Raw genomic sequence first — 20,235 nt, forward strand, 5'->3', positions numbered from 1 at the left:
CCTCAGTTGATTCATCTTCAAACAGGCTAATAATGAAACCTTAGAATTGTGAGAATTCAATTAGTTTATTTATTTTTATTTTTTCAATTTTATTTAAATCCAAGTTAGTTAACATTTAGTGTAATAATGGTTTCAGGAGTAGAATTTAGTGATTCATCACTTACATATAACACCCAGTGCTCTCCTTAATGCCCATTCCCCACCAGCACCCCTCCAGCAATCCTGTTTGTCCTCTGCATTTAGGCGTCTCTTATGGTTTGCCTCCCTCTCTGTTTTTATCTTCTTTTTCCTTCCCTTCCCCTATGTTCATCTGTTTTGTTTCTTAAATTCCACACATGAGTGCAGTCATATAATATTTATCTCCCTTAGCTCTATGCTGAGCTTTACTGACTGCTCTAGTGGATGTTGATTATTGTAATGTGTTCACTGATGTAAGGAGATTTCTTTTTTAATGTTTATTTTTGAGAGAGAGAGAGAGAAAGAGAGAGCACAAGCAGGGCAGAGGCAGACAGAAGGGGAGACACAGAATCCAAAGCAGGCTCCAGGCTCTGAAGCTGTCAGCAAAGAACCCGACATGGGGTTGGAACTCATGACCTGAGCCAAAGTTGGATGCTTAACCAACTGAGCCACCCCAACATTTAACCAACTGAGCCACCCAGGCGCTCCTGAATTTTTTTTAATGTATATTTATTTTTGAGAGAGACAGACAGACAGGGTGCAAGTGGGGGAGGGACAGAGAGAGGGAGACACAGAATCCAAGCAGGTTCCAGGCTCTGAGGTGTCAGCACAGAGCCCGATGTGGGGCTCAAACCCACAAGTGGTGAGATCATGACCTGAGCCGAAGTTGGACACTTAACGGACTAAGCCACCAAGGTGCCCCCACCAGGCACCTCTGAATTAAAGAAGACTCAGTGAACTTTTGGTTCCAATCAGGAATTTTTCAGCATTTCTCAAAATAATCAAAACCACCACACCAGCGGTCATGAATCTGAGGTTGGCATAACTCCTATCAAATTAGTAAAAGGTTTTTCTCCTACTTTAGCTTTGCCAGAACATTAGAATGACCTAGCAAGCTTTGGAAAGTACTGTTGCCTGGGTTCCATCTTCAGAGATTCTGGTTTCACTGTTTTGGGCTGCAGTCTGGGCAGCAAAACCTTAGAGGCATTTTTGAGGTTCTCAAGATTGAGAACCCCTGGCCTAGGCTCTTCATTAAATCATCTGCTATTAACTTAGTTGTAGCTATTCTCATCATATTGGCAGAGGTTTTGAAGGTCTATGCATTTCCCCCATAGATCAAAAGTTTCATCAGGGCAAGAGTGATCTCTTTTTTTTCTTCTTTTTTCTATTCTTTCTTTCTTTCCTTTTTTTTTTTTTTTTAATGTTTTAACCTCTGCCTTCTATCTTCCCTTTAGACTTGCGAAATACCTAGCTGAATCTCAGTATTCTCTGGTGATTGATCAGCTATTAAAAATGGAAAAGTCTTACAGCAGCTGGAGGCCTCCCTCCACCAGGGTCTCCCTCCTCGGGTGGTAAACTGTGAAGAGAATCACAGTCAAGTGGGGCACGTCTGCCACACTGCTCTTGCTCCTTCTATGAGCAAATATTTTGGAGAGGGGTTCCATTCTCAGCCAAAACAGTCATGTTCCCGGTTGTTTTTCTTGTCCTCCCAATCATTTGCAACTCTGACCGGATAAAATAATGCACACAAAACCATGCCCAGAAGTAACCAACAATTTTGGTTTTGCTTGCAGACATTTAGGGAAGGAATGCGATATATTAGAAGAGCACTGGATTTGAGGTGAGGACAGGGGTTCAAGTCCTGCACTACCACTTACCACTGGGGAGTCACTTTGCACCACAGGTAGGCCTTCATTTCCTATTTCATAAGACAGGTAATGATGATATAGTATTGTTAGGATAATGAGATCATGTAGGTGAAATTCACTTTATAAAATATAAAGCATTGTTCAAATATTAATTATGGTTGTGAAAGGAATCAGGGACAACACTAAGCAACTGATTATATTGATTGTATTCAACAATTATTTAGCATCTCCCATTTACAATAAAAATATTTCCCTTAGGTCTTTCCTTGTTTGCCTAATATCAGATTCTATATCCCTGTCTAAAATTTAACTTGGTTGTTTTTATTCCTAACATTGTAACAGGACTCCAATTTGTCATCTAAACCCAAAGCAGGTGTGTCATTATTGAGTTAGTCCTTTTTCCAACAAGCTCTTCAGAAAGAGGACATGATATAAAAGGCAAAGTGAAGGAAGCTGATAGGTACCACCCATTCATCCATTCTGTAGGAGTGTGTTATTGAGAACCTTCCAGGCATCTTGAGAGCCCACCAGGGGCAAGTGCTATCTACGGTTGAAGGAACGACCAGGTCAGACACTGGTGGAGCTTCAGTCTGGCAGGGTAACGTGTGATAAATGTCTCGACTGGGAAAGATGGCAATCATTAGCAGGGTACTCCACATAGTCAAAGGCCGTAAGAATTCACCAGCCCAAACAGAGCTGGGCAGGACTGGTGCCCAGGCATGGAGAACAGGAAGGTCTGGGCAAGAGACAGCATGGTTCGTTAGAATAACTGAAAGATGTTCAGTGTACCTGGAATGTCTGAGGGAAAGTGGTTGAGAGAAGAGCCTGGGAAGGTAAATATTAGTCATAAGCCATGGAACCCCTGTCAAGGAATTTGGAATTTATCCTAAGGGCATTGGGAAACCATTAAAAGACTTGAAAGAGGAAAATGATATAATCAGATTCCTAGGGGTTTTGTCTGTGGGTTTTGCTTGGTTGAAATGTGGAGCACGCATTTAAGAGGAGAAGGAAGGGGGAAGGGGACTGGATGTAATGCTCCTGAGGAGAGATGTTTGTGACCTGGTCTTATGTTAGGACAAAAGGAGTTGGAGAGATGGAAGGGAGCAATGTTCGTAAAACTCAAATCTGATCATGCCGCTCCCATGTTTGAAACTCTTCAAACTTTTCCCATTGTTCTTAGAATAAAATTTCAAAAACTTTTAATGTGACTTATAAGGGTACTTCATGTTTTGGTCTCCTTCCCCTTGCATGCTGACCTCTCTGTTCTTTTTATGCGTTAAGTTCTTTGGACCTGAGGGCCATCCACACAACCTGCCCAGAAACTTCACACAGGCCATGACTGGTCCACTGAGCAATGAATGAAGTGGCTGATTTAAGAGATATGGAGGAAGTCAAATCAATAAGACTCAGAGGCTTATATTGAGTCCGAGGTGGTTGCAAGCTATCTGAGAGGAGATGCTAACTAGGCAATTGGAACTAAGTACTTAGCACATGCCAGATTCCATGCCAGACATTTTCACATGTATTATCTCATGTAATTAACTAAAGCCAAAGGTAAATCAAAACCATTAACTATATGACCTAATTTTAAAGTAGGCTCCACATTAATTATGGTAATCTGGACTATGAGAAGCCTATACCTATTCATCCAGGGAAATGAGCATTTTATCCTGAAGGAGTAAAAAACTGTGTAATGATTGAGTCACTTCATTTCCAAAGTATCCTTATGGCATGATTATGGGAACACTTAAAAAACAAAAACAAGTATAGATGGGCTGGTGAGTAATTTTATTCCCACAGAAGAGTTTTAGGTGCCCCTGGTCTTTTGCATGAATAATCACAGGGCCCAGTTCATTTTAAATAAACCAAGTAGAGGTACAGAAGAAATGTCCTAACACCTTCACCTCCAACAACACCCCTCAAGCCACATGACCTTCTACACCAATTTCTGTAAGGGCTTCCCCTTCCTACTTTTGGCAAGGTATTAAAGGCCAGATCTGTCAAGTATTTCTTGCACCTAGCTCATACTCAATGTGTATCTAGGTGCACCGTTAGCGTTCCAGAATACATTTCCACTGTGCCCTTCAACCCTCAGTTTCTAGGTTCCCCAGCAAAAGGACTAAGCTCTTTGTTCCATAATCGTTCAGAAACATGTTCCTCAAGGTATAATCTGTACCTAAGCACACTGGAATCAACAGAGCCGCTTTCTTAAAACAGAGGCTTGGGCCCGTGCCCCCCCCCATCTACTAAGTCAGCATTTCTCAAAATGGGGCCCCGGAGTCTGCATTTAAAAAAGAAAAATGCTGTCCAGGCACTATTAAGCAAACTAAAGTTTGAGAATGTTGAAAAACATTTTAAGTATGGTAAATAATTCTCATTACACATTTTGCTACCACAAATAATTGCGAAATATCTCCTCACAGAAAAGTAAATACCAGAACAATACATACATTAAATAAATAAATAAATAAATATTTGAATCCTCAAGTGAAAACAAGAGACGATTTGAACACTCCAAATTGGACTCCATGAAAGAAGGCTTTAAAAGATTTTACCCACCTACTAGAGTCATTGATGGAGAACAGAGTTGTAAATGTTTTACACAGAAGTACTTAATACCAGATCAGTATTCACTGATTACAAAAAATAAGCTAACTGAAGGGGGTACTTTATAAAAAAGATGTTTTATTGAGAGGTGAGATTTACATTACAGAGTAATTCCTAAGAAATGAGGTTTTTGTTATTAGATTTTGTTTTCTGTTTTGTTCATTTGTTTGTTGTGTTTTGGTAAGTGCTTTTCCAAGAAGTTTCCCAAAAGGAATGGCAGAATTGACTCTGTGAATTAAACTCTCAATTATTACCAACAAACTTTTATCCAATGCCTGTATCATTACTCACAGAAAGACTGTGTGTGTGGGTTTACATACACACACACACACACACACACACACACACACACATATATACACACACACATACATACATATGTTTAATATATACACATATATACAAAATACATAGAGAAATAATAAACTCTCAACCCAAATAGGGATATTTCAGTGTGACTAAAACTCTTTTGTTTTCCAAGACAAATACTATTATTTGAAAGATACTGGATAAACGGAGGTATATGAGACTAAATCCCCACTTAATCTGTATTTTTTAAATTGGAAAAACAGAAGAAAAATCATTTCTGTGAACTTTTTCATTCACAAAGCTGCAGTCTTTTTGTTGTTCAGATACCAAAAACTTAATTTTTAAATACTTTTCTTTTGCAAACTAAATAGAAAATTATATTATCCATCAATTAAACATAGGTAAGAAGTAACAGACATTGAACAGAAGAGAGATACATACTATGCATGCCAGGAAAATTAAAACTTGGATGTTGGGGAAGGGGGGTATGTGCTTTGATGTACAAAAGAACCATTGTTTATGTGGGACAAAATCTCCCCAGTATGGAACAGAGATAAAAAGGAAGGAGTTTCTAGCAGATCAAGGTCAACTGAGATCTATGAATAACATAAATGCTATTAACCTAGTACCGAGTGAATCACAGGAGTTGAGCAGGGGACGGTTATGTGGCAGAGTGTTTTATGTCACTTTGTGTTATATAATGAGCATATGCAGCAAGATTCCTAAATACTATCCAAACTGCCATAGAAGAAGCTTTAGGGAGCTTGAGAGAACAAAGCAAAGAACCAGATCTGAGGCACAGCAAGGTAATAGGGATGTTCAAACAGTGCAGCAAGTTTACATATTTGCAGGCATCCGCACAATCTCACTCTGCAGGAAACAGCGTGAGAAAGGATTCCTTAGTTGGACAACTAGAGGCTTATTATGTACAATGTCGCCTCCCTCATTATGTTCCTAGTTTATTAGTTAGAAGAGATGCAGACGCAATACCTTCCTCTTATGACTAATTTAAATACTGGAAGCCTCGGTGGCTCAGTCAGTTGAGTGTCTGACTTCAGCTCAGGTCATGATCTTGCAGTTCGTGAGTTCAAGCCCCGCATTGGACTCTGTGCTGACAGCTCAGAGCCTGGAGCCTGCTTCAGATTCTGTGTCTCCCTCTCTCTGCCCCTTCCCTGCTCATGTTCTGTCTGTCTCTGTCTCTCAAAAATGAATAAACGTTAAAAAAATTTGTTTTAAATAAATAAAATAAAATACAAAATAAGCTGTGTCTCCTTTCTTCAGGGGAACAGTAAAAAAATCACTAAGTATCATTCTTTTTTCAGCTTAATCTACCTGAAGGCTTGTGATCTCTTTCATCTAAATCTTACTGAAATATATATTTACTGAATATATTGAAATATATAGTCTTAGAAAAAATACATTTTTTCTTTTTTTACATCGCAGACCCATACGTTTTGAAAGCACAATATGAGGAGTTGAAAAAAGGAAAAAACACAAAAAAGGAAAGAAAATGAGAAGGAAACAGAGGACCTGTAACTGGTAACAGTAAACTAATCCAACAGAAAATAGGAAGAAAACAAAAGAAAGAGGGAAAAAAAGAAAGTAAAAGTAAAGAATATAAAGGTAATTTGGAGGTGGCGGGGGGCTGGGTGGCTCAGTCGGTTAAGTGTCTGACTCTTGGTTTCAGCTCAGGTCACGATCTCACAGTCTGTGAGTTCAAGCCCCACGTTGGGCTCTGTGCTGACAGCTCAGAGCCTGGAGCCTGCTTCGGATTCTGTGTCTCCCTCTCTCTCTGTCCCTCCTCCCACCTCAAAAATAAATAAATTTAAAAAAAAATTTTTTTTTAATTCAAATATAAAGAAAGGTAATATTGAGGGGGAGCGTGGGTGGCTCAGTTGGTTAAGCATCCAACTCTTGATTTTGGCTCAGATCATGATCTCATGGTTGGTGAGGCTGAGACCCATGTCAGGCTCCATGCTATCTCCTGCCTGGGATTCTTTCTCTCTCCCTCCCTCTCTGCCCCTCCCTTGCTCTTTCTCTCTCAAAATAAATATTTTTTTTTTTTAAAAAGGTTAATTTTTTTTAAAGTAGACTACACAGTAATATGCTTTTCACTAATGGATTGCATATCCATCAACCCACTTGAGGTATAAAACCTTACATAAAAACACTGAAAACTCATAAAAAGCAAGCACTCTACAAGATTAGCCCATGAATGACATCTTAATTTGACTGCAGCTGGCCATATATATTGGGTTTCTACCACTTAGACCCAATTTCAACCTTATCCATCCATTTATTTAACAAGTGTTAAATGCCTTCAATTAGGCACAGAGAATACTGCAGTGAACAAGACACAGAATTACTGCCCTCACAAAGTTTCTTATTTTAAGACTGATTTGGGTGGTTATAGTGAGTTGAATAGGGTTCTCCCAAACGCCAAGCCTACTCAGGGACGCCTAGGTAGCTCAGTCAGTTAAGGCTCCAACTCTTGATTTCGGCTCAGGTCATGATCTCACAGTTCGTGGGATTGAGCCCCACATTGGGCTCTGGGCTGACAGCATGGAGACTGCTTGAGATTCTCTCTTGCCTTCTCTCTCTGCCCCTCCCCAGCTCGTGCATGCTCTCTCAAAATAAATAAACTTAAAAAAAAAAAAATTCAAGCCTATCCAGAACCGCAGAATGTGGCAATATGGCCTTTACAGCTGTAACTAAGGATTTTGAGATTTAGGGTGGGCCCTAAATCCAGTGTTTGTTGTCCTCATAGGAGGAGTAGACACAGAGAGAAGGCAGTCATGGGAAGATGGAGGTGAGACTGCAGTGATGGAGCCACAAGCCAGGGAAGGCCAAGAACCACCAGCAGCCACCAGAAGCCAAGAGAGAGGCATGGGACGGTTCTCACACAGAGCCTCCAGAAGGAATCAACCCTGCTGAAACCTTGATTTCAGACTTTCTGGCCTCCAAAACTACGACACAATACAGTTTTTTGTTTTATTTTTTTAATTTTTTAATATTTATTTATTTTTGAGAGAGAAACAGAGTACAAGTGGGGCAGGGGCACAGAGAGGGAGACACAGAAACTGAAGCAGGCTCTGGGCTCTGCGCAGTCAGCACAGCGCCCAACGTGGGGCTCGAACTCACAAAGCGTGAGATCATGACCTGAGCCGAAGTCGAACATTTAACTGAATGAGCCACCCAGGTGCCCCAAAATTTCTTTGTTTTAAACCACCAAGTCCATGGCCATTCATTATGACGGCCCTAGGACACTAATACAGTGGTGTTAATGCAAAAATCAGCATGCAGATTACAGTCTCTCATCGCAGAGTGCCACTGAGCATGTGAGTGGCCAGAGGAAATAAAGGTACAGATGGGCGCTGGCCTTAACAATGTCCTCAATAAAAGGACCAAAGAACAGAGGTGAGTTTACTAAAAGGTTCACAAACTATTAAGGCCTGCAGAAATTTTGATGATGTCAAGATTTCATCCAATTCATTTTACAGCTGAAGAAATTGATGTGGTCTGTCTTTTCGCTTGCCTTTCTCCTCTGCCTCAAGTGAGGTGCAGATGGTCTGTCCTATCTCAGGCAGGAAGTCTCTGTCTGGCTGACACCTGGAATGATTCAGCTGGATTCCCAGAGGTGTGGAGGGGATATTTCTTGCCAGTAAGATGGTAACTATAAAATCCATTTACTTTCCAGTTATTACTACTTACTACTTACTACTTTCCAGTTATTATTACTTACTACTCTGTAAATAACAATGGGAGAAGCAAGAAATGTGAACTTCTGTCCTATAGAAACACATTCACAATCACAAATATGAGACATGTCATATTTAAACTGTAAGTAAAGTCAAACAAGTACCTTTTCGGTCCCTGGGTTAAAACTAAAGACTCAAAACAAGGCAGAAGAAAAGGAAACTTTAGAACATTTCTATCAGTGGCATTTAAAACAAGAGCAGTCCCTGATGAACATGGGTGCAAAAATCCTCAACAAGATATTAGCCAACTGGATCCAACGATACGTTAAAAAAATTATTCACCACAACCAAGTGGGATTTATACCTGGGATGCAGGACTGGTTCAATATCCGCAAAACAATCAATGTGATTCATCACATCAATAAAAGAAAGGACAAGAACCATATGATTCTCTCAATAGATGCAGAGAAAGCATTTGAAAAAATACAGCATCCTTTCTTGATAAAACCCTCAAGAAAGTAGGGATAGAAGGACCATACCCCAAGATCATAAAAGCCGTATATGAAAGACCCAACGCAAATATCATCCTCAATGGGGAAAAACTGAGAGCTTTCCCCCTAAGGTCAGGAACAAGACAGGGATGTCCACTCTCATCAGTTATTCAACATAGTATTGGAAGTCTTAGCCTCTGTAATCAGACAACACAAAGAAATAAAAGACATCCAAATTGGCCAGGAGGAGGTCAAACTTCCACTCTTCACAGATGGCATGATACTCTATATGGAAAACGCATATATTGCAGGATATAAAATCAATGCACAGAAATTGGATGCATTCTTATTCACCAACAATGAAGCAACAGAAAGAGAAAGCAAGGAATCGATCCCATTTACAATTGCACCAAAACCATAAAATACCTAGGAATAAATCTAACAAAAGAGGTAAAAAATCTATACACTGAAAACTATAGAAAGCTTATGAAAGAAATTGAAGAAGACACAAAAAAATGGAAAAAGATTCCATGCTCCCAGATAGAAAGAACAAATATTGTTAAAATGTTGATACTACCCAAAGCAATCTACATATTCAATGCAATCCCTATCAAAATAACACCAGCATTCTTCACAGAGCTAGAATAAATAATCCTAAAATTTGTATGGAACCAGAAAAGACCCCAAATAGCCAAAGCAATCCTGAAAAAGAAAACCAAAGCAGAAGGCATCACAATCACAGACTTCAAGATGTATTACAAAGCTGTAATCACCAAGACAGTATGGTATTGGCAGAAAAACAGACACTCAGATCAATGGAACAGAAGAGAGAACCCAGAAATGGACTCACAAATGTATGGCCAACTAATCTTTGACAAAGCAGGAAAGAATATCCAATCGAATACAGACAGTCTCTTCAAGTCATGCTGGGAAAACTGGACAGCGACATGCAGAAGAATGAACCTGGACCACTTTCTTACACCATACACAAAAAACAACTCAAAATGGAAGAAAGACCTAAAGGTGAGACGGGAGCCATCAAAATCCTCGAGGAGAAAGCAGGCAAAAACTTCTTTGACCTTGGCCGCAGCAACTTCTTAACACGTCTCCAGAGGCAAGGGAAGCAAAAGCAAAAATGAACTATTGGTACCTCATCAAAATAAAAAGCTTCTGCACAGTGAAGGAAACAATCAGCAAAACTAAAAGGCAACTGACAGAATGGGAGAAGATATTTGAAACGACATATCAGATAAAGCGTTAGTATCCAAAATCTATAAAGAACTTACCAAACTTAACACCCAAAAACCAAATAATCCAGTGAAGAAATGGGCGAAAGACATGAATAGACGCTTCTCCAAAGAAGACATCCAGATGGCCAACCGACACATGAAAAATGCTCAACATCACTCATCACCAGGGAAATACAAATCAAAACCACAATGAGATACCACCTCACACCTGTCAGAATGAGTAACATTAACTCAGGCAACAACAGATGTTGGCAAGGAGGCGGAGAAAGAGGATCTCTTCTGCATTGTTGGTAGGAATGCAAGCTGGTGCAGCCACTCTGGAAAACAGTACGGAGGTTCCTCAAAAAACTAAAAATAGAACTACCCTATGACCCAGCAATTGCACTAAATACTTAACAAGGTATTTATCCAAGAGACAAAGGTGTGCTGTTTCGAAGGGACACATGCAACCCCACGTTTATAGCAGCACTATCAACAATAGCCAAAGTATGGAAAAGCCCAAATGTCCATCAATGGGTGAATGGATAAAGAAGATGTGGTATATATATATATATACAGTGCAGTATTACTTGGCAATCAAAAAGAATGAAATCTTGCTATTTGCAACTATGTGGATGGAACTAGAGGGTATTATGCCAAGCGAAATTAGCCAGAGAAAGACAAATATCGTATGACTTCACTCATATGAGGACTTCAAGACACAGAAGAGATGAACATAAGGGAAGGGAAGCAAAAATAATATAAAAACAGGGAGGGGTGCAAAACATAAGAGACTCTTAAATATGGAGAACAAACTGAGGGTTACTGGAGGGGTTGTGGGAGGGGGGATGGGCTAAATGGATAAGGGGCACTACAGAATCTACTCCTGAAATCACTGTTGCACAATATGCTAACTAATTTGGATGTAAATTTAAAAAAGAAAAATTAATTAATTAATTAATTAATTAATTTAAAAAACAAGGGCAGAACTTTGCTATCTGGCTTTGAGCAGACTAATTCTACTTAGAAAAACAGACAAGGGGCAGCTGGGTGGCTCAGTCGGTTAAGCGTCTGACTTCAGCTCAGGTCATGATCTCATGGTTCGTGAATTCTAGCCCCACATTGGGCTCTATGCTGACAGCTTAGAACCCAGAGCTTGAGATTCTGTGTCTCAATCTCTCTCTGCCACTCCCCCGCTCACACTATTCTTTGTCTCTCTCTCTCTCTCAAAAATAAATAAAACATTAAAAAATTTTAAAACCAGACAAGCAGGACCATACACACATCCCCCACCCCCCCCCCACACACACACACCCACACCTATTTAATGTGTTGAAAACTATCAAAGTAGCTCCTTGAAGAGATCAAGATCCTTGAAAGAAGAAAAGTTAATCAAGAGGGTGGGCAGAAAGTGGCTGCTGAGATGCAGAGAAACTGAGCAAAACTTTTAGCAGTCTGATGGAACAGGAGAGTCAAAAACGGGAGGTCAGGACTATCAAGAAACCCAAGATATAAGAAATCAAGATCCTGGACAGAAGGGATCCATAGGAAAATCAGCCTGATAGTCTGACCCATGTTTCCTCTGGATACCATTTGTCTGTGGTGCTGGCCAAGAGATAGAGAAGCTGATCCAGAAAGTGCTTGCTAAGCGGCTGAAACACTAAGCAGAGCTATTAAGAGTCTCACTGTGTATTATTATTAATAATAATAAGAGTTCAGGGTCGCCAAAGTGGAAGTGCCCAGGCAAACTGTCCAGTTTGAGCCCTGCATAGGGCTCAGCACTGACAGTAAGGGGCCTGCTTGGGATTCTCTCTCTCTCTCTCTCTCTCTCTCTCTCTCTCTCTCTGCCCCTCCCTTTCTCTCTCTCTCAAAATAAATAAATAAACATTAAAAAACAGGGGGGGCAAACCTTAAATAGTCAAAGCCTATAAGAGGGAGACTCAGGCTCAAATTGGCTTCCCTCTAATGGATTAAGGTGATCTCCACTAACTGCCTTCCAGAAACCAAACAACAACCTCTCCAAAGAGAGTATCATCTAGACCCTCTACAATGTTTCATAAAATTTCCCTGGAAGATTATCAGGCACACCCAGATGAAGAACTACAATTAAAAAATCAAAACAGAAACAGACGCAGTTGTGATTCAGGTATCGAAACTATCAAACCAATGTTAAAACAAGGGCAGATTCCCCTCCCCCCTCCACCTCTACCACAGATCATTCACAAAGTACCACAGACAAACTTGTAGTGCCTGAAACTAGAATGGGGCCCTGCCCAGCTAGGAATCTTGGTAACTCAGAAATGGGCTTCTCCTTGGAAGACATGTGTGTGGAGAGACCTTGAATAATAGCAGGGAAATCTGACTGCCGTCCCAGAGACTCATTCATTACCCTTAGTGATTACTCACATGAACCCAGTACCTCCCCAAATCTCCTAGAGTCTTGAATTGTTGCACAGCCTTTAAATTTCTTTTAATGATTATTTATTTTTGAGAGAGAGAGAGAAAGAGACAGAGCACAAGCAGGAGAGGGGTAGAGAGAGAAGGAGACACAGATTCCCAAGCAGGCTCCAGGCTCTGAGCTGTCAGTGCAGAGCCTGACGCGGGGCTCAAACTCACAAACTGTGAGATCATGACCTGAGCTGACGTCAGATGCTAAACCGACTGAGTCAACCAGGCGCCCCTGAATTTTTTAAGTAAAGCTGAACTCTGTGCGAGGACAGGCGTTAGGGTAGACCGGCTTTGTGGTCAGGAGAAGAGCAGGGGGCTCAGAACATCAGCAGAGAGTTTGCTAGGAGTTGCAGTACAGGCTGGCTGCTGACCAGGACTGTAGGACGGAAGAAAATGGAGATCCCACGAAGATTTAATTAATATTCCTTTACTTTTATTCATAAGAGGCTAGGGGTGAACATGGAAGAGGGGCTGTGAGAATTTCAGCCCCCTGCCCCTGTCTTCTCTTGTCCCCATGTTCAGTCAGTCACAAATCAAAGAATTAATAAAACTAAGACAAGCCTGGGGCAGCCGGGTGGCTCAGTTGGTTAAGCAGCCGACTTTGGCTCAGGTCACCATCTCACAGTTCATGGGTTTGAGCCCCGCGTCAGGCTCTGGGCTAACAGCTCATAGCCTGGAGCCTGCTTTGGATTCTGTGTCTCCCTCTCTCTCTGCCCCTCCCCCACTTGTGCTCTGTCTCTCTCCTCTGTCTCTCAAAAATAAACATTTAAGGGGCGCCTGGGTGGCGCAGTCGGTTAAGCGTCCGACTTCAGCCAGGTCACGATCTCGCGGTCCGTGAGTTCGAGCCCTGCGTCAGGCTCTGGGCTGATGGCTCAGAGCCTGGAGCCTGTTTCCGATTCTGTGTCTCCCTCTCTCTGTGCCCCTCCCCCGTTCATGCTCTGTCTCTCTCTGTCCCAAAAATAAATAAATGTTGAAAAAATAAAAAAAAAATAAATAAAAAAATAAACATTTAAAAAAATTAATAAAACAATTAGAAAAAAAACAAGATAAGCCTCCCCATTACCTAATTCAATTTATTTTCTTTGGTCTTTTCCCTCTCGTTTCTTCTTCCCAGATTCCCTCCATGGATACTGCATTTTATCCTCTTCTTTTAAGGTGCCCTTAAAGCTATGCACACTCCCCCCACCCTCCCCCTAAGCCCCAGCACAGGCCTGTCCCTGTGGTAACAGCTTCTGGAACCAAGACAACCAAGCAGAAAGGAAACTAAGGGGGTGCCCGGCTTTCTCCACCGGCAGCATCAAGTGTGCTCAGAAGGCAGGCAGGGGCTCTGACCCTGATAAGTGCACACACAGGAGTGACCATTCTCTCCACTGGGCCAAGACACATGGCGGGCTTTGCTCTGGTCACATCTGTGCTCTGTGTGTCCTTGCAAGCTAAAAACAAAGGAGAGGGTTTTACCCTGTCTCTCCCTTCCCATAATTACTTTTAGTGGTGAAGCAGTTAATGCGGTATTCCTCCTCTTGGCTCAGAGTTTTCATTCTTTATTGGCACCGTTTCATCCCAGGAGACAATAGCAGATTGTTTCTGGTGTTCGCAGAAGGATCTTGTTCTGACAGGCAGGCTTCCAGTCAACAAGCTTGACATCTTCTGCAAAGAACGTGCATGTGCTGTGTTTGAACCTGACTTTCAAGTGTCTTGTATAAAGACAATCATCCTAATCACAACCTGCAACTGTGTTAGGAACTTGCACAAAACTGAAACCAAAAATACTCCTGAGAGAGACTGAGAGAGAAGCAAAGAGAGGAAAGAGTAGGCAAGGGGTACTGAAATCCTTGGACCAAAATGCTCTGGGCTCTCTTCGTGTCACCTGATTAGAAAAAGCCCTTCTCTTCCTCATCCCTCTGACCTGGTTAGCAGCCTTAAAACAGCGATATTGGGTAATCTTAACCACAGCAATCACCCCAGATGAGGAACTTTCCTGGCAGGAAGAGAAGAAATGGAAAGCAATGCAGGACTCCCTACTGGGATCTGTGGGTCCCTCCAGAGCCAGCAACTGCCCCCTGAGGCCTCAGATCCCCTCCACCAGTGGCCACTCCACGGACAGCTAGGCAGAAAGCACGTGTAGATAACCTTCAGGAAAGGCTGTCCCAGGGGGGACAAGAAAGCTGACGTAGGAGAAACAATCATCAAGTCCTTCCTATAGTCACAGTTCATAAAGCACAAAGCATTTTGGCCTACCATGTCTCAAAACTCTATGTGAAGAAGACAGATTTTTAAGATAAGGAAACAAACTCATTGAGGCAAAGCGACTTGCCAGAGGTCACGTGGCTAACCAACAACAAAGCTAGCTATTATAAAATAAACTTTCTGGAGGAGGAATGACAAATCTGTCATGCAGAAAAATTCCAAATAATCCACCGAGACGCTCTGCGTTCAAGGAGGTGGAGCACAACTCCCCACTCGTTGAGTGTGGGCTGTGCATAGCGACTTCTTTCCAAAGAAGCTGCCATGGAACGGTGAGCATAACTTCACAATGAAGAACCTAATAAACACAACCGCAGACAAGCGGTCAAGGTCAATATCAACTTATAAGTCATGTTGATAGCACGTACCCTAGATCTGATGTGATGAGAATGGAACTTTACCTCCATAGTCTTCCTCCCCAAAACCCATAACCCCAGTCTAATCATGAGAAAGACACTGGACAAATCCCAGCTGAGGGGCACTCTACAAACACCTGACCAGTGTCCCTCAAAATTTTCCAGGTCATCAAAGACAAGGAAAATTTGAGAAACGATCACAGCCTATGGAAGCCTAAGGAGACACGGTTACTAAACGTAATGTGGTACACCAGACGGGATGCTGGAACAGAAAAGGGACAGTAGGTGAAAACCAAGGAAACCTGAATAAATTATGGACTTGAATGAAAATGTACCAATGCTGGTGCATTAATTGTAACAGATCATACTAATGTAAAATGTTAATAATAGGGAAACCGCACTGGGTATACGGGACCGCTCTGTAGTATCTTCTCAATTTTTCTGTAGATCTAAAACTGTTCAAATATTAAAAGTTTATTTAACTAAAATATCAGGCTCTGAGCTCCAACTCACAACTTTCTATAAGAGCACACCGTTCTACCTCTTGTTAAGCAGGCATCTTCTTGGTCTGCAATTCAATCAACATCTAGTTCCCTTGGCAAGCACTAGATTCTGAGAACGCAAGCGCCATGTCAGCTTTTGCTGGGCATTTGACCCCCTAGCGCATTGCACACCACCTGGCACATAGTAGGTACTCAATAAATATTTGCAGAATGAAAGAAACCAGGTTCAGGGGTGTTTAGAACTGGTTTGTCTAAACGTATTAGATTCAAACATTCAACCCTAGGTCAGAGAAAAAGCTAAACTATTTAAGGTATCAAAATAAGAAAAGAAAATCCCAGACCCTATTTCAGTTGGTAAAGTGTTAATTCCAATGGTGGTGGTAAACATGGTCATTTAAGAACAAAGCAGAAACTACAGCAAGGTTACAAATGTGATTTGGAACTCACATTGCAAAGAAGAGGAAAAGAAGAGTCCGTGAACTCTAAGCTACAAGCTGGTGTCGCATTAAAAGTCAGTGTTATCAGTGTGTACTCACAGAAATGCATTTGGAGCCCACACGTTATTCTTTCACTCCCGTGGCTTCTTGGCTTTACTCAAAATACAGTTTGAGATTCCCTACAGAAACGAGACAAAATAATAAAATGATTACAGAATAAACAATGGCCCCATGAGGAAAAGTTTAAAAATTGAGGAAGTTTAGCTAGAAAAGGGAAGAGCTGTTAAGCAACTTGATAATAATTACTTAATATATAACAAGTTTTTATAAGGAGAGAACTAACCACTTCTGTGGCTTGACAGAAAACCAGACAAGAGAGAATTGAGCTTGAATTGCCATCAGGTTTTATCATCAGAAATTTCCTCTTTTATATCCTGGATAGCTTTACAATTAGAATGGTCAGCCATCTGGTCAACATGGCCTACTAAGAATGGTGGCCCTGATGATACCCTTGTCGATCTATGAGTCTATTATCTGACTCAGTCTTCATTCTGCACATGGATAAAATGATGGTACAAGGCTTTCTTCCATCACCAACCAGACCACAGTCTTTACGTGGGCAGAAACCACTTCTGTGTTGTGCACCTCTCCCCTTATCACCAAACATTATTTCCTGGCAGTGAGTGCTCAATAAATACTCGCCAAAAAACCAAGTTAATAAGTAAATCAACCTTGAATAATGAAAACGATGACCAATTATATTCTGCATTTTTAGACTTAAGAGAACACGAAGTAGAAGAACGAGAGCAAAAGAATGTTGCTTTCATTGATCACTATTTAATCATCTAAAAGAACTTAAATAGATATTCTAAAGAAAAGCCTAGAGGGGTGCCTGAGTGGCTCAGTCAATTAAGCGTCTGACTTCGGCTCAGGTCCTGCTCTTGCAGTTCGTGAGTTCAAGGCCCACGTCCAGCTCTGTGCTGACAATTCAGAGCCTGGAGCCAGCTTCGGATTCTTCGTGTGTGTTTGTGTGTGTCTCCCTCCCTTTGCCCCTCCCCCACTAGCACTCTGTCTCTCTGTCTCTCTCTCTCAAAAATAAATATAAAAAAAAAAAAAAAAAGCCTAGAGAAAGGCATTGACACAGTCCCTGACACATTACAAGCTCTGTGGCAAATGTATTTTTTTTTTCAACGTTTATTTTTTTTTGGGACAGAGAGAGACAGGGCATGAACGGGGGAGGGGCAGAGAGAGAGGGAGACACAGAATCGGAAACAGGCTCCAGGCTCTGAGCCATCAGCCCAGAGCCCGACGCGGGGCTCGAACTCACGGACCGCGAGATCGTGACCCGGCTGAAGTCGGACACTTAACCGACTGCGCCACCCAGGCGCCCGGCAAATGTATTTTCTAAAGATGGCCACAGTTAACCTGACCCCTCCCACATGTTCTTACCAAGTGAGACTGACACACCTCCACTAGGGTCTGTTTCCTTTTCTTGAATCTAGGCATACCTTGCAACTGTTCCAAAAGTTGCAAAAATGATGCCGTGTAACTTCTGAGTCAGACAAGGCAACATATGGCTTCAGCTTCTCTCTCTTTTAGGACGCTTACCCTTGATTCTCAGCCACCATATTGGGAAGCAGCCCAGGCCACGTGGAGAAGCCAGACATGCTCACACCAACATCAAGCACTAGACATGGGAGTGAATGCGACTTCAGATGATTCCAGTCCCCAGACTTCAAGTCATCTGCCTGTGGACCTAGTCCTCATGGAGCCGTCTTTCCTGTGCTAACCCTGAATTTCTGATTCAGCAAAACTGTAAATAGTAGCGTATGATTATTAGCATTTTAAACCATAAAATCTGGGGTTATTTATTACACAGCAATAGATGACTAATACAGGTACTTACTAAATGTTAGTTTAACTGGTTTAATTGACTTGAAGATCCCTAATTTAACTGCACAAATTTCCTGAATACCTACTCCTATGTGTCTGGCACAGAGTTAGGCCCTAGGAACATACACAGTCAAGACATGGCCCCTCCCTTCCACCAGCTTCCTGTAAGGGGATTAAACACAAAGTAAAAAGTTCATTTCAGAATAATATGATCTTAAATTTTTTTTTCAACGTTTATTTATTTTTGGGACAGAGAGAGACAGAGCATGAACGGGGGAGGGGCAGAGAGAGAGGGAGACACAGAATCGGAAACAGGCTGCAGGCTCCAAGCCATCAGCCCAGAGCCCGACGCCGGGCTCGAACTCACGGACCGACCGCGAGATCGTGACCTGGCTGAAGTCGGACGCTTAACCGACTGCGCCACCCAGGCGCCCCTATCTTATACTATAATATATAATATATATCTTACACTAGTAGATACTTCCGGGCTGAAACTGGTATCCTAAATCAGGAAGCAATTCCCTTGTCCCTGTGGGCCCCTATTTACTTGAACTGATGGGCATGAGGTCTCCAGGCTTATCCAGTGAGGGTACCGACCGGAACTGTAGCTAAAGAAGGAGTCAGAAGTTATGTTTTCAGTGCACCGAAGCTCCGGAGAAGGGAAGAGATACAGAATGAGGGTTGGTATGTGTTACACAGCGCAGGCCTGATTCTGAGTCTCTCTGAGAGAGGGGTAAATTGAGAAGTAGAAAGAGTTAAGTTCCTGAAAGATCTTGCAGGACCTTCAGCTCTGGCAAGACTGTCTCAGAGGCCCAGTGGTAAAGGTGCAGTCTGTAAGACTGCAAGTATGATGTGACCGCCTTAGTGATTTTTCACTCAATTAATACAAAGTCTATGTTTTGTTTTGTTTTGTTTTGTTTTGTTTTTAATGTTTGAGAGAGAGCGTGCGCGCAAACAGGGGAGGGGCAGAGACAGAAGGGAGAGAGAATTCCAAGCAGGCTCCACACTGTTAGCACAGAGCCCCACGCGGGGCTCCAACCCTGAACCGGGAGACCATGACCTGAGCCAAAACCAAGAGTCTGGCGCTTAACCGACCGAACCACCCAGGCGCCCTTAGGGGTTTTTTCTTTTATTGCGGCAAAAGAGACCTAACATAAAATTTACCATTTTAGCCATATTTAACTGTACAGCTCAATGGCATTGAGTACATTCACAATAATGTGCACTGATCAGCACCATCCATCTCCAGGGCTTTTTCATCACCCCAAACCGAAACCGTGCACCCATTAAGCAGTAACGGCCCATTCCCTCTCCCCCTGCCCACTCCTATTCTACTTCCTGCCTCCACCTACGACTCTTCTAGGGTGGGGGCTTCCGCGCTGAAATTTGAAACTGGCCTGGTGGAGGGAGGGAGGAGAGATGGAAGAAAGAGGCAGACCCTTCCAGGCTGCTGGGCGGCAGTTTTTAAAAAAGCAAGGAGGGCAGTTTTAAAATAAGCCTACTTACGAGGCTTGTCTTCAGCAGCCGTAAGACCAGACCGTTTATAGAGGCCTTAACGGGGTTCAGCCACGTATACCATCTAGACGGTCTAAACAACACGTTGTGCCCTCAAGGCTGTGCCCTCGAAAAGCGACCCCGCCGTGGAACTGGTGGGCGGAAGGTACATTCCACGGAGAGCGGAAGGGTGGGGAACTTCTGACTACCAATCCAGCTCTGGGTCAACCAGCGGTCACGTCCTCTGGATGACCTCCTCCTCCAACACTGCAGCCCCCGGGCCTGCGCTTCCACGCTTCCACGCCCCTCCCACCCGGGAAGTGTGTCCTGAGCGGTCCGCAGGGGGCGTTCTTGGCACGGGGGTGCCTCCTTTGGTAGCTAACTGGCTGCGCTGGAGGCAGACGCCACAGTAACAATTTAGTATCTGCGAGAGAAAACACAGATTAAGACCATGATTCACAAAGTGAGTACTAATTTTGTCCATTAAGAGCCTCATGATCTGAACTCTGATTTATTTTTTAAATTTTTTTTTTTCAACGTTTATTTATTTTTGGGACAGAGAGAGACAGAGCATGAACGGGGGAGGGGCAGAGAGAGAGGGAGACACAGAATCGGAAACAGGCTCCAGGCTCTGAGCCATCAGCCCAGAGCCCGACGCGGGGCTCGAACTCACAGACCGTGAGATCGTGACCTGGCAGAA

At 42.5% G+C, this 20,235-nt stretch overlaps 1 long non-coding RNA gene across 1 annotated transcript in view; it reads left to right on the plus strand.

Annotated features, from left to right (window-relative positions):
* The first annotated feature begins 19,901 nt into the window (after positions 1-19,901).
* The window catches only part of LOC121037818 (uncharacterized), a 24,445-nt gene continuing 24,111 nt past the window's right edge, over positions 19,902-20,235 (plus strand). The window contains exon 1 of the long non-coding RNA XR_005794005.1: positions 19,902-19,998. This is a non-coding gene — a long non-coding RNA (uncharacterized LOC121037818). The remainder of the gene's footprint in view (positions 19,999-20,235) is intronic.

Source organism: Herpailurus yagouaroundi, unplaced genomic scaffold (genome assembly GCF_014898765.1).
Source record: "Herpailurus yagouaroundi ecotype Mexico unplaced genomic scaffold, PumYag 164, whole genome shotgun sequence".
NCBI lineage: Eukaryota > Metazoa > Chordata > Mammalia > Carnivora > Felidae > Herpailurus > Herpailurus yagouaroundi.